Here is a 13,037-nt window from a genome sequence, read left to right on the forward strand (position 1 = left end):
AATATCACACACAAGTAAAATTTTGCTGAAGATCATTCAAAAGCAGTTGCAGTAGTACATAGACAGGGAACTGCCAGAAATTCTAGCTGGATTCAGAAGAGGATGTGGAATGAGGGATATCATTGCTGATGTCAGATGGATCCTGGCTGAATACAGAGAATACCAGAAAGATGTTTGTCTTAGGCTGGGTTCTATAGAGAAGCAAAACCTGTAAAGCATATAAATATATAGAGAGAGAGAAATTTATACCAAGAAAATGGCTCACATGGTTATACAGGCTGGAATGTCCTAAGTCCATGGGTGAGAATAGAGGTTTCTCCTGATTCTCATAGCCACAGCGGCTAGCGAAACTAAGATCGGCAAGTCACAGAGCAGGGCTCTTGCTCACAGGCTGCAAAGATTAGTGAATCCCAAGATCAGCAGGCAAGACCGCAGGTAACCTGCTACCTCAAGTCCCAAAAACCAGAAGTCAGACGAACAGAGCCAGCTGCAGGATTCAGCACAAGCAAAAAGCCCCCATGCTTTGCTAGAATATCTGCTTATATTTGATGCAGGCCTAGTACCCAAGGAAACTCCCTTTCAACTGACTGGCTACTCACAGCAGATTCCATCACGGGGGGGATCACATGTCAGAATTCAACAGGGAAGTGTTCACAACACTGTATGACTGTCAAAACACTGAGAATCATGGTCCAACCAAGTTGACACACAATCTTAACCATCACAATGTTTATCTGTGTTTTATCGACTATGTAAAGTCATCCGACCATGTGGATCATAATAAATTATGGACAACATTGTGAAGAATCAGAATTCCAGAACACTGAATTGTGCTCATGAGGAACCTGTACATAGATCGAAAGGCAGTCATTCGAACAGAACAAGGGGATACTGCATGGTTAAAAGTCAGGAAAGGTGTGAGTTGTATTTTTTCACCATACTTATTCACTCTGTATGCTGAGCAAATAACCCGAGGAGCTGGACTATATGAAGAATGGGGCATCAGGATTTGAAGAAGACCCATTAACAGCAGATGACACAACCTTGCTTGCTGAAAGTGAAAGGGACTTGAAGCACTTATTGATGAAGATCAAAGACTACAGCTTTCAGTATGAATTACACCTCAACATAACAAAAATCCTCACAACTGGACCAATAAACAACATCATGACAAACAGAGAAAATATCGAAGTTGTCAAGGACTTCATTTTACTTGGATCTACAACCAACACCCATGGAATCAGCAGTCAAGAAATCAAATGAGGCATTGCATTGGGCAAATCTGCTGCAAAAGACCTCTTTAAAGTGTTAAAAGGCAAACATGTCACCTTAAGGACTAAGGTGCACCTGACCCAAGCCATGATGTTTTCAATTGCTTCATATGCATGTGAAAGTTGAGCAATGAATAGGGAAGACTGAAGAAGTATTGATGTCCTTGAATTATGGTGTTGGCAAAGAATATTGAATACACCATGGACTGCCAGAAGAATGAACGAATCTGTCTTGAAAGAAGTACAGCCGGAATGGTCTTCAGAAGCAAGGATGGAGAGACTTCATCTTACACATTTTGGACATGTTATCTGGAGGGATTAGTCCCCAGAGAAGGACATCATACTTGGTAAAGTAGAGGGTCAGTGAAAAAGAGGAAGGCCCTCAATGAGATGGATTAACACCGTGGCTGCAACAATGGGCTCAAGCATAACAATGATCATGAAGATGGTGCAGGACCTGGTAGCGTAGGGTTGCTAAGAGTGAAAATAGATTCAACAACACCTAACAACAACAGTAACACATTTTGGGGTAGCGCCCACTTCTGATATACAAGTCCCAGACCTCTTGTGCTCTTGTGTCTTGGTAGGGAGAGGTGGTGCTGTAAGGACACACAGGGAGTGATAAGAAAAGCTGACATATAGACCGGGGCAATAGAGCTGGAAGAAAATGGAGGCATCCCTGAGCATCAGTGGTGGTGGAGAGCTTGCAAGACAGAGAACATTTAGCTTTGCCAGTTGAACAGGTTTTCTTATTTATTCTCTAGTAAGAATTTATAAGACGAATTCAGCTGATCAAACACAGTTGACTTTCTTTCTCAGATATAACAACTGTCATCCACAGAGGCATAGATCAATGGCAATATAGATCAACAATTATATTTTATTTTTTAATTATGTTAAGCACCTATTTTAAGCAAAACACCATGGTAGGAGCTATGGAAAGAATCCAAGATGAGTGATGAGGTTCCTAACGTTAAGGAGCCTACAATTTTTTTTAATTTATTTTTTTAGTTATTGTGCTTTAAGTGAAAGTTTACAAATCAGGTCAGTCTCTCATACAAAAACTTACAGACACCTTGCTATGTACTCCTAGCTGCTCTCCCCCTATTAAGACAGCACACCCCTCTTCTCCACCCTGTATTCCCCATGTCCATTCAATCAGCTCCTGCCCCCCTCTGCCTTCTCATCTCGCCTCCAGACAGGAGCTGCCCACAGAGTCTCATGTGTCTACCTGAGCCAAGAAGCTCACTCCTCACCAGTATCATTATCTGTCTTGTAGTCCAGTCCAGTCCCTCTCTGAAGAGTTGGCTTCGGGAATGGTTCTAGTCTTTGGCTAACAGAAGGCCTGGGGACCGCCTCTGGGGTCCCTCTAGTCTCAGTCAGACCATTAAGTCTGGTCTTTTTATGAGAATTTGAGGTCTGCATTCTACTGTTCTCCTGCTCCATCAGGGATTCTCTGTTGTGTTCCCTGTCAGGGCAGTCATCGGTTATACCCAGGCACCATCTAGTTCTTCCGGTCTCAGGGTGATGTAGTCACTAGTTTATGTGGCCCTTTCTGTTTCTTGGGCTCATATTTACCTTGTGTCTTTGGCTTTCACCATTCTGCTTTGAGGAACCTAAAATTTAATGGAGCAAAGTGCAAGCGTGAATGGAAGTTAAGTGTGAAGAAAGAATTGGAGTCTCCTGGAAGCATATGGATTAAATGAGTGGTACAGATTGTAAGTGTCAAAGACTTTCAGAAGAAAGACACTTCACTGCTGAATGGGATGGTCAGGAGGAAGAATTTGAACTGAGCCTGGGAAAAGTTAGCTGGAGAGAGAAGAGGAATTGAAGGCTTAGGAAACAGAGCAAGAGAGCAGGGACTGGCCTGTGTTTTTTCTGTTTCTTTGACTCTAAAGGCACTTTTAAAATGCAGGTTTAGAAGCTGAGAGTCTATCACAAAAAGAGCAAATCAGGTTGCCAGGGACGGTAGGAAGGGGGGAAGGGAAGTCATTGCTTAAGGGGCACTGAATTTCTATTAATGGTGATAGAATAATTTGGAAAGGGATAGTGGTGACAGTTGCACAAGATGAACATAATCAATGTCACTAAATTGTACATGTAAAAAATACTGAATTACAAATGTTTCGTTACATATGTTTTTACCACATTAAAAAAAAAAAGAACAAATCAGGAAGGATATTGCTAACTACTAAAACGGTGATTGGTCTGTCTTCGTGCTTCCCCACATTCTCAGGCACCAGCTTTCACCAGGTGTTCAATTTAGGGCAGAACTGACAAGGCTGGTTCTCAAAGCATGAAGCTCATTCTTGGTGATGTAAGGGAAATCCATACATCTCTGTGGTTAAAAGCAAGCAGCTAAAAAAGACTCAGATCAAAGGCGTAACCCGTACTTCACATGCCTTATGACGTAATGCTGCAGGTAGGTTGCTATCATGAGTTCCTGGAAGGGTTAACGATGCACTGTGGTGTGCACATCCCCGGATGTGTGCTGAATGTGAATGATGAGGTGATGGTATCAAGGATTCAGTCATAAACTAACATTTATTGAGGACACCTGAGTCATTGGTCTGGCATTAGATACTCAAAGGCCAAGGTGGGAGAGAAACCTGACTCGTTCTCCTTTGTCCACCCAGTACCCCCCTAAAGGGATAGGGCCTTAGCTGAGTCCAACTGGGTAATTATAAGGATAATTATGAAATTATTATGCTGGAAGAAATATTGAATGGTTTTCCAGTCTATTCCTCTGCAAAAAATAGGAGAAAGTTAAATTATGCATGAAGAGCTTCAAATATGGAAATACTATAATCCACTAACTCATTAACCCAAAAAGCAAGAAGTTCTTCTTATGTCCAACTGAAATCTTTGTCTTGAATTTAGGTCATGTACCATTGTACAAAAATTCATTGCAGCTGTTATTGTTGTGTGCCATGGAGAAGTGCCCCATAGGGTTTCCCAGGCTGTAATCTTTACAGGGAGGGAACCCTCATGATGCAGTGGTTAAGTGCTAGACTAATAACTAGAAGATCAGCCGTTTGAACCCACCAGCAGCTCAACAGGAGAGAGATGTGGCAATCTGCTACCGTAAAGATTACAGCCTTAGAAACCCTGTGGAGCAGTTCTACATCTTCCTATGTGAGTCGCTATGAGTAGGAATCAACTTGACAGCAACAGGTTTGGTGTTTCTCCTGTGCCATGGCTGGTAGATTTGAAATGCCAATCTTTTGGTTAACAGTCAATCACTTTACCATTGCAGGCACTCTCTGCTTTCTCAGAGGCCTTCACAGAGCTCCCTACACCCCCGACAAGGTGCAGGGCCCCACAGAAATCTGCAGGGGGCACCCAGACACTGGAATCCCCTGGTCATGCTCTGCATTTGTCCCCATTACCAAAGTGTACTTGGGCCACTGCCATACATAGACTCCTAGCACACTAAATATATGGGGGACCAGAGTGCAAAAATGCCCCAAAACATCCCAAAGAAAGCACAGTAGGATATTTATTTAAGTACGAAAAAAAAAGTTAGCCAAAGGAAGAAAATGCAGTAAATATATAATGGGACACAGGAACTTGAACAGTAAGACCACGTAAACCTGGGCTCCTGACCACAGTACGGATTAGACTTTTCTATGAGACAGAAATAAGCGTATTTTATTTAATCCATTGTTACTTTGGGATCTTTGTCACAGCAACCAAACTGGTTTCTACCTAGCACACTTCCTCAAGCAGCAACAAAGAATACCTGCACTGCAGCCAATTGCTACAAAATATAGCTTCAAACTGCCTGCTGCCCAACTTTTAGCAAAAGCTCTGTTGTGAGGAACTGCATTGATATTTGAAAGCTATGCATTCAGTCTACTACCATTTCTCTATACCAGTGGTGAGTAAACAATTTTACCTGAGGGCAAATCCAGAAAAGAAAAGGAAAAGTATTGGCAGACTAAATTCATTCTGCAATATATATATTTTCTCTCTCAAGAAGGGCAATGTCCACAACTGGGCTTAAACATTTGTTTAATATTTCTTTAACCAAGGGCTTCAGATTACTTTCCAAAGTTTCTGAGATGACATAAGAGCACATGGTAACTTTTTACCCTTGAACCGATACTGCTGCGTGAAGTATTCATGAAGCTCATCACTGCTCCAGATAACCTAGGCTTTATCTGTGTCACATTCAGATCAACTCCCATGAGCCCCCACCTCTCCAGGCTCAGTCTATCTTGTCTCTCAGCAAGCCTTGTGGTTAACCAGACTGTCTATGACCGCCCCCTACAATTGGTGGCTCACCATAGCGATGCTTATCATAGTAATGTGATAACACTCTTTCTCAGATCCAGAGAGAAAGAAGGAGGGGAAAAAATGCATGTACTTTCTTATTTGTAGTGAAGTAGAAATTCTCATCTCAAATAATAACGACGAATGAATTCAGCAGAGCAAGAAGGAGAGCTACTCCAATTCCATCCTCTTTAGAAACTTCCTCTTCCTTCTAAGACAGACACTTCATCTGCTTTAGCATCAGCTTCAAGATAAGCACTAAAGAAAAATTAAACAAAAGTAACTTTTCTTCTCTTCTAGCAAAAGTGAACAATCCCACAATGGTTCATGACCCAACCTGAAACATTCCTGAATTGTTACTGCAGTTGTAATTTTTCTGAAATTCTTCAAATACTGGCAGATCAACAAGTCCAAAGAGACCTAAACAAAATAGAAAAATGGGAAGAAAGGAGGAAGGAAAAAGAGGGAAGAGGGGGAGAAAGAAGGAAGGAAACCAAAAGATGGTATTTCTAAATGTTCATTGTGGATTACTCCTTAAATGCCCTGGAATGGGTCAGCAGCATTTTATGCTTGGGAGAACTAAGGTAAAGACAGTAGTCTAAACATGTGCTGAATACTCAGATGTGACTCAAAGGCTCAACGAGATTAATTATCCATGCTTATGTCAGTAACACATATCAGAAAATCGGATCCATGCACCTGAAGCGTGACTCAGCCACCACGTCCTTCCGCTCTCATCCTTGTTCAGGTTAGTAGCAATCAAACAGAAGGAGCAAACTTCAGAGACACATATCATGCCTGAACTTACAGAATAATTTTTAATGGATAAGTGCATGTGATTATGTTGTTTTTATAGCATATAAATTTAACCAAACTTAACATATCCAAACAATGGACAAATATGTAAACATGGCAGCATCAAAACTCACTGTCTCCCCTAGCTTAAAAAATGCTGTTCCTCAAATAGTTCCATCTTGGCAGCAGCATCCACCCACTGGCCTCATCAGACCCCTGAAAAGTTATCCTAAACTCCTCCCATTTATTAATCTTTTCCCGTCCCCTGCCCCCAAACTCATATGCGCAATCAGCAAAGTCTACCGATTCAATCCTTTCCTTTTCTCTCAGTTCCATGACCACTGACATTTCAGGACCTCATTATTTCTTTCTTGGGATTTAACAGTAACAATTCAACCACAGCATCTCCACACCACCAGCTTAACCTAATCCAACCCAATTTCACACTGTTTCCAGAATGAAGTCTCTAAAATGCAAATTTGCTCATTTCACTCCCTTGCCTAAAGTCTTGAAATCCAGTTGCAATGGAGTTAACTCTGTCTCATGATGCCCCCATGTGTGTCAGAGTAGAACAGTGCTCCATAGGGTTTTCAGTGGCTGATTTTTTGAAAGTAGATTGCCAGGGCTTTCTTCCAAGGCACCTCTGGGTAGACTCTTAACTGCCAGCTTTCCAGCTAGCAGCCAAGTGCATTAATTGTTGGCAGTGCCCAGGGACTCCAGAAAATTCCTGACATGGTTCTCCTTTATCTAGGCAATGAAATCCAAATTTCTTATCATGACACACAAGTTTCTTTTCTCTTCAGTCACACGTTCTGCTGCCCCCCTCACTACACTTCGTACTCCTGCTATGCCAACCACTCATAATTTCCCAAATATGATGTGTCATTCTTTGGTTCTACACCTTTGTGAATGCCATACTTTCCACCCAAAAAGCCATTTATTTGCCTCCCAGTCTTCCTGGTAAACTCTTATTCATCCTTCAGACATAATATCAATGTCACCTTCTCCGGGAGGCCTTCTTGGACTACCTCTTGATCTCAGAAAATGTGAATTGCACTTTATTTTATCTAAACTCTTTGCTTCGTGTATATTTAATGGATGTTTTTATCACACTGTATTAAAGTAATTTGCTGTGAAAAAAAAATTGTGTAGCAGTGTAAAAAAGACAATGCTATTTAAAACCACAACCAACTTAATCCTAAGGGTGTGGTATAATTTCTCTTCAAAGCAAAAATGTTTGCAAAACACTATTTGGTGCGAAAGGCAAGGCCACAGAGGCCTGATTTTAGTAAACAACTGAGAAACAAAGAGATAGCAGAAATGTACTGCAAAAGGGAGGTACTAGAATGTGGGAAATGGCCATAGAGACTGGGTCAGAACTGAGAAGACAGGTGTGATGGAGACAGGGACAGAGCTGCTAGAAGGCAGGCAAGGAGCCTGTGGAGAAATGTTTGCCTCTGGGAATTCCTCATTACCAGTGAAGACTGAAGAATGTTTAAGCACAAGGTGTCTCCTATTGAGTGATGCGTTGATTGCAGCTCCCTCCCTTACACCATACCTTCAAGGACACATGCCACACACAGAAATGCAAGTGTGCTTTTCTCAGAGGCAAAGCATCCAGATCTGCTCGGAGCAGCACCATCTCACAGGAGGTGGTGAGTGAGAACAGACATTCAGAACAGACATTCAGGGCAGCACCTTAACAAACCTAGGGGCCTAAAAGATACCCAAAATTCTCTCCCCCACCCCAGAAACCCCAAGAAAGATGAGAGGAGGGCCCATTAGGTTGTTTGAACCAATTTTTATCTAAATTTCAGTAGACATGATGGCCTCAGCTGACAGGGGTTGTATTTGTTGACTTATTTTCTGTCTCTCCTAAATTGTAAGCATTGTGACAGAAAGAATGGTGCCTTATTGATACTTGACTCCCCAATGGCTAGCACAATGCTCTCTCTTTACAAGGAGAGTATTCAGAGTTTAGAAAATTGAATCTACTGCACCAACTCAATGTGTCATCCTCCTAAACCAAAACGAAACCCATTGCCATTGAGTTGATTCCAACTCATGGTGGCCCCATGTGTTAGAGAGTAGAACTGCTCCATAGGGTTTTCTTCACTGTAATCTTTACAGAAACAGATCACTGGACCTTTCTTCTGTGGTGCCGCTGAGTAGATTCAAACTGCCAACCTTTAGGTTAGTAGTTAAATGCAAACTGAACCACCCCAAGACCAGGTGTCATCCTCCTAGAGATGTGTCTATTTCAAAAAGCTTTTAAAAGTGATGTTTCAAAAAGGGTATTCCACCAAAATGTAAAGATGTATTTTAGAGGCAGAGCCCCCAGTGCTCCACAAATCACCCACATAGAAAACAGTATGCTTTACTAAGCTTGAGCCCCAGCCACAGTTGCCATTCCTGGAGCCATGTGAGTCTTAGATGGTCTGAATCCCTTGCCTCCTCTGTCTCTATGGCCACAGAGACCTAGAACAACTGACAGGGGACAGCCAGTCCATGGAAGCACCAGGCTTCACATAGAAGAAAACTATCTGTTAGTACTAACGTGGACCTTGCTACCATTTAGTAACACTCTCTGGTAGGAAGAGCAGAATTAAAAAAAAAAAAAAAAATGAGAGGCCCTGGAAGTGGAAGGGGCCCCATCTCCACCTCTCATCTCTTCTCAGTTCTCACCCAGTCCCCAAGGCCCCTTCCCACATCCTAGTATCTTCTTTTTGCAGTATAGTTCCACTATCTCATTGTTTCTCTGTTGTCCTCTAAACCAGGCCCTAGTGGGCTTGCCTTTTGCACCAAATAATTTAACAAACCCACAAAGACAATTACCCGTTCAAACTTTTTGCCTTATTATCCTTTAATGTACCAAATTCAAGGAGTTTGATGAAGCTAAACAATTTCAAATAACCTTTATATAAAATATGATCATCACGCAATGTTTACTTTCATGCAACCTCGAGCCGCTACAAGTAGAATGAAGGTCACTTTGGAGGCTAAAAATGTAGGTCAAGTATCTCGGTTTAAGTTCGTGGAAGGAGCACTCCACCAACACTGACTTCCTTCCCCTGGGGTTACTGTAAGAAGTTGCCTGTTTGTTTCAGGCCAGCTTCAGGTCTTAGAATGCTCTTTGTGTGTCTCCCCACACAAGGAACACAGCAGTCAAACTGAAACAGCATCCTTGCTGCATCCTTTTAGAACCCACCGCATGGGTGAGTCAGAAGCATTTCCCAGCATGCATGTCTCCCACTACCACCAAAGACATTGTTCTACCGGGCTGGACACTGAATAAAGCAAACTGTCTGGAATAGACTAAAAGAAAGACCTAAAACACAATGAACCACAATTACTGCTCTGCAGCAGGGAACAGTGGCACAGAAATTACAAATGGGTGGATCATTTCTGATAATTCCTAGCCAGTGTCATCCCTAGGGGTATGCAGGGGGCGCAGACCACACCGGGTGACACCAAAATGGCTGTCTATAAAATTCTTGTGCAGTGTTTCATCAGGCATTTATTATTTTTTATAAAAATATCCCTATAGTTGGGATCACAATAGAGGGTCCCAGACAGAGCTAGAGAAAAATGTAGAACAAAATTCTAGCTCACAAAAAAAGACCAGACTTACCGGCCTGAGAGAGACTGGAGAAACCCCAAGAGCATGGTCCCCAGAAACCCTTTTAGCTCAATAATGAAGTCACTCCTGAGGTTTACACTTTAGACAAAGATTAGACCAGCCCATAAAACAAAACGAGACTAAAGGGGCACAACAGCCCAGGGCCAAGGACTGGAAGGCAGGAGAGAACAGGAAAGCTGGTAATAAGGAACCCAAGGTCAAGAACAGAGAGTGTTGACATGTTGTGGGGTTGTTAACTAATGTCATAAAACAATGTGTGCTGTTTAATGGGAAACTAGTTCGTTCTGTAAACCTTCATCTAAAGTACAATAACAAATATATGTATATATATATCCCTGTAGTTAGTTTTAACAGCAGAAACATTTTTCGTAAACCCAGCTTACATGTATCAACGTACTTACAAGGCTGAAACTCTATGCTAATTTACTTTTTGAAACTTATAATGCGCTCTGGTCTGAACTGTCATTATCATCCAATTACTAAGATGCTTGGAATCAAGTGGTTTTGTCTGCAAGCACTACAAGAACACGCTGTTTTTTTCATTGCTGCTGGTGTTTTTATAGTCACTGATTTTGTCAGATTTTCTAGTGTTCTATCTACAATATTGTGGTAAGTCATATTTTTGAACCTATATCAATAACTTACGTTAAATTGTACTTTAGATGACAGCGAACTAGTTTCTCATTAAACAATACACATTTTTTTTGTGACATTGGTTGCCAGCCCTATGACATGTCAGCACTCTCACCTTCTCGACCTCGGGTTCCCCATTACCAGCTTTCCTGTTCCTTCCTGCCTTCTTGTCCTTGCTTCTGGGCTGGTGTGCCCACTTAGTCTCATTTTGTTTTATGGGCCTGTCCAATCTTTGGCCGACGGGTGAACCTCAGGAGTGTTCATTACTGAGCTATGAGGGTGCCTAGGAGCCAAATTCTCAGGGTTTCTCCAGTCTCTGTCAGACCAGTAAGTCTAGTCTCTCTCTCTCTTTTGTTTTTTTGTTTTTGTTAAGTTAGAATTTTGTTCAACATTTTTCTCCAGCTCTGTCCAGGACCCTCTATCCTGATCCCTGTCAGAGCAGTCACTGGTGGTAGATGGGCACCATCTAGTTATGTTGTACTCAGTTTGGTGGAGGCTGTGGTTGTTGTGGTCCATTAGCCCTTTGGACTTATCTTTCCCTTGTACCTTTTGTTTTCTTCATTTTCCCTTGCTCCAGATGGGTGAGATCAATGGAGTATCATAGATGGCTGCTCACAAGCTTTTAAGACTTCAGACGCTACTCACCAAAGTCGGATATAGAACATTTTCTTTATAAGCTATGTTATGCCAGTTGAGCTAGATGTTCCCCAAATCAATAACTTTTTTGAGAATGAAATCATAATTAAAGGAAAAGAGAAAAATCAAAAAAGGCTCCTGCTCAGTTACTAGTAATGTTGTAACTAATAATGTTGTAATTCAATGTAGAATGATTTTACAAAACAATTTTGTTGTTAGTATTTTTATTCATATAATCTAAGAAATATTACATTTAAGCAATTTACAACCATATTATCATGTATTAGTCTATGATTGAAATTGATAATAAACATTACTAAGGATTCTGTATGATCTGGTACTGGAGGAGGTCCATGGGGGGGGTGACACCATGAGTTATTGCATTGGATGATATCAACCCTCGTGATGCCACTGTTTCTAGCATAAATGCTCTTCTAGATGCAGAATAAAATGCTTAGGCTAATCGAACATTCAAGTTGATGAAGAGTTACCCATGGAAGAAAGATTTCCAAAAAAGAAAACAAAACCAGACACACATAGCTTCCTATGGCTGCTGTAACAAATTATTGCAAACTCAGAGGTTTAAGACAACCCACGTTTATTCTCTTACAGTTCACCGAACTGAAATCAAGATGTCAGCAGGGTCATGCTCCCTCTGGAGACTCTAGAGGAGAAAGCTTTCCTAGCCTTTTCCAACCTCTAGAACTGTATTCCTTGCAATCCATCCATCTTCAAAACCAGCAACATAGCATCTTGATTTCATCAAACCTCCCTCTGCCTCCCTCTAGCAAGGATACTTGTGATTTCATTTAGGGCCCACCCAGATAATCCAAGATAATCTCCCCATTTCAAAATCCTTAACTTAATCACATCTTCAAAGTCCCTTTTGCCATGTATTGTAACATATTTACAGGTTCTGAGGATTAGAATATGGACATCTTCTAGGGGCTATTATTCAACCTACCACAGCATGCAAAAAAGATTTTCAACGAAGAAAAAAAAATTCAGACACACACAGCACTCCAACACAACTGAACCTAATATTTTCTTGGTTATTTGGAAAACAATATCTAAGATTGTTATCACTACGAACACCAATTCATCATTATATTCTAGGGGTACAGAAGTCTCATTAATGGTTGATAAGTGGAACCAGAGATTCAGCTCCATTTGACTTCAGAATAAATTATGAGTTATAGGGTTGTTTTTTATTCAATAACAGAGTGCTCGAAAATCTTTGAAACATTGCTACAGATAGTGGAATTTGAAAATCTGCATTTCCAAGAGGCAAGCATTTTTCTGCCTTGCATGAGATGTGTCTTGAAATCCCCTATTTTTTTTTTTCTGAGAAATGCACCCTGTTGGGCCCTTTAATTATGCAAATGTTGAGTGGAGTAGTTTGGGAAGCTGTGGTTCCTGGGGATTAAATTGCCCTTTATAAAAAGTGATGTAAAAGGTCATTTATACTGCTGGCAGGAGTTGCATCTCTGCAGACTATGTCCTTTGCAGAAAAACGCCTTTCGAAGTACGGATATACTGTGCTATTGTGCACCATGGCTTGTTATGATAGACATGTGTGTTTGTGTGTCCTTAATTAGCAGTTGTTCACGAGGTAGCCAAAAGTGCAGCAGAGATATAAAGGCACAATTTTCAACTCATGCTGAAGGACAGACTGTCTCAGGCTGTGTTCTCTACAGAAGCAAAACCAGTGGAGCGTATATACATAACATACAGAGAGAGATTTATCTCAAGGAAATGGCTCACACAGTTGTAGAGCCTGGCAGGTC

This window comes from Loxodonta africana, chromosome 1 (genome assembly GCF_030014295.1).
Source record: "Loxodonta africana isolate mLoxAfr1 chromosome 1, mLoxAfr1.hap2, whole genome shotgun sequence".
NCBI classification, from domain to species: Eukaryota; Metazoa; Chordata; class Mammalia; order Proboscidea; family Elephantidae; genus Loxodonta; species Loxodonta africana.